We start from the raw sequence: 2,816 nt of genomic DNA, 5'->3' as shown, positions 1-2,816 counted from the left end.
TTTTTCTATGTTTAAACTCAAGAATTTAATTAAGGCTTTTCCTTGACTGATAATGCTGGTTTTAGAGTTTCATTAACTTTCTTTCAAAAGTTGAATTCTGGCTCTATTTTGATTATTTTGGGAACTGATATGGAAAGCTTTCTAACTAGATATTTTCTAAACCTGTTCCAAAGCGACATTGTAGCTCTTCCTATTGTTCAAAAATTATCCTGATCGTATTTAACAACATCTGAAATTCGTTAGATTCGAAGATATCGTGGATAAACAGACTCACAGAATGGAAAAATTAAGAATCACAGAATACCGAATTGAATTATTAAGAGAATCACACATTTGGAATCATTATAATCACATTGGAATCCCATGGAATAAATTGAATATAGACACAAATTTTCGATCTTCAGTAACCCCTTGAATATGACAATGTCATCGGATAAATTGTCGTAGTCAATTCGAAAGAAAGATGATATTAAACCAAATGGCCATTTCAAGAAGCTCTATTAAGCTCTTAATAACTAATATGAATCTTATTTTCAATGAATTTTTCCAAATTTTATCACACGAAAATTTTTGAGTTTGTCATATGACATTGTCATACTATTACAAAATTCCCGTACAAAACATTTTTCTACTTATAACCAATTAATCGCAAAATTAAGAAAAAAAACTGTCCAGTAAACGGTTTTTTCCTGTTAAGATCCTTAACTTCAACCTCAGACATAAGGTTTCCTTTTATAGAACAGATAATTTTTTTTAGAAACCGCTATAGTAATTATCGTAATATAATTTTGGAGTATTAATTTGTCGGGTAGACAGAAGGGCCTTACCCAAGAAGCAAAATAGCTGCCTTATAGAACCAAGTATTAAACAAGTCTCTTAGTGCACTTTTAAAAGACTTAAAGTGATAATTTTCTTTTGAAATTCCTATAGAAACTCTTAAGATCCTGAAGAGTGCGCCACTGTACTTATTGTAATCTCAGTGTTGGAACCAAGAGCGTTATAAGCAAATAAAAAGATTTTTGGTTCTATAGTGTCTTACTTAAGGAATCCTACAAGACTATATTAAGAAAAAATTGTTTCTTAGGTAATTGTTTTGTTTACCCTATAAATAGCACTATAGCTTCTTTGTAATAATCTAATCTTATCTAATTGCTCCAAGTCTAATTTCTTATTCATTAAAAATTTCATATACATGTCTTATCGTATGCTTAATTAAAAGGCATCGCGATATTCAGATTATAAGATAAGACATCGTTTGAACAATTTTTAACCTCAAAGCCACAAAATCATTGGTATATAAGATGTGTCTTTGAAATCTCTTTGACCTCGTAAGATGAACCTATCTGTTCCCAAAATAGCATTTGTGCCTTTTACATAGCAGATGTTTCCCCTTCTTTTTGATGGATTTTCCAATCTTGTGTCTGAGGCTTCTAGGGTGCATTGGGATCCCAATGAGGTGAATGATTGAACAATGGTTGGAGAATAAATCAACCAAAATGGGTTAATGTCTTCAGCAGTGAACAATGAGTGGAATCTTGTGAAAAATGTGTATGGGAATCCCTACTGCGAGAGCTTGGGGTAAACCCTCTCTTTCTGGAGAGTGGGCGTATTTTGGGGCTTCTTCCTAGCACTTGGCGGAAAGGGTCAAGGAAGACGTATTGGCTTTTTGCGTTTCACCCAGCCATTGAACCGAGACTTGGGGAAAAAATCGCGTGCTATGTAGCTGTTTGGTCATTTCTTAAACCTCAATCCCAAACCTGACGGTATTTTCTGGCTTAAGGGGTTAAGAGGGGTGGGGGTCTAATTGTGGGTGTTTACTCTAAAAATCCCTTGAGTTTGCCCCGCCAAAAGAGAATCATTTCTGAGTATATGGCTTATTAATTAAATCGGTGAAATGGAGTTTTTCCCCAAACACCAAGAATGTCTCATCATTGATTTTCCTCACTTTTTCGGAGAGATTTTCACACAGTGATTTATCACAAGCTTGTAATTTGATGGTTTATTCTTTCATGTGAATTTTGACACATTAATCGTTGTTGGAAGGAAGGTGTATAAATCTTTCACTTCATCAGCTTGTTTTTCACTCTCAGTCTTGCACACTATATTTAGACACTTTCAATTATAAACATCTTTTCCTTTGCCCCTCGCCCAGAAAACTGGGACAAGTCCATGGGGTCCGGTCCTGGCACTGCACTATTGCACTCAATCACGTGAATGGCCGACAGATAGTCTGCCCACGGGGAACTGCAGATGCCAAAAAGGGGTCTATTTTTGCAAGGAAAAACACTTTTTGACATTTTCAATTTTCCGTCATTTTCTCACGGATGACTCACGCCTTGTAACTGAGGGATTCTCCTGAAATCCTCTCTCTCTCTCTGCACTCGAAGAATTGTACGCATTGTCGGTGTTTTTACTTCCAAACATATCGTTATCCCACTTCTGAATATGTTGTGCCATAAGCAGAAGGGAGATGGTACGAGATAGAGACGAGTCGATGGCATTCGTATCAACCATGTGGAAATTCCGAGGCGCGCATGCGACTCTCCACACGCTCACATGAACATTTTTTCATCTGCAATCAATAACAAAACACCCAACCAGCTGATTTTACGTCACGTGACTCAACAATGCTCTAACACTCCCAATCCTAGATGGCACTGCTTTCCCCTACTTCAAACACCAACGGTTATCCCAAGTGATCTCAGCAATAACACTTGACCAATTGAGCGAAAGTGAACACATTTGTCACGATCTTGACATACAATGTGCAAAATGCAATATAAGTGGAGATTTCTTCAATGAAAAACAACTCGAGA

This window comes from Phlebotomus papatasi, chromosome 3 (genome assembly GCF_024763615.1).
Source record: "Phlebotomus papatasi isolate M1 chromosome 3, Ppap_2.1, whole genome shotgun sequence".
Taxonomy (NCBI): domain Eukaryota; kingdom Metazoa; phylum Arthropoda; class Insecta; order Diptera; family Psychodidae; genus Phlebotomus; species Phlebotomus papatasi.
Note: the sequence above shows the minus strand (reverse complement) of the source record.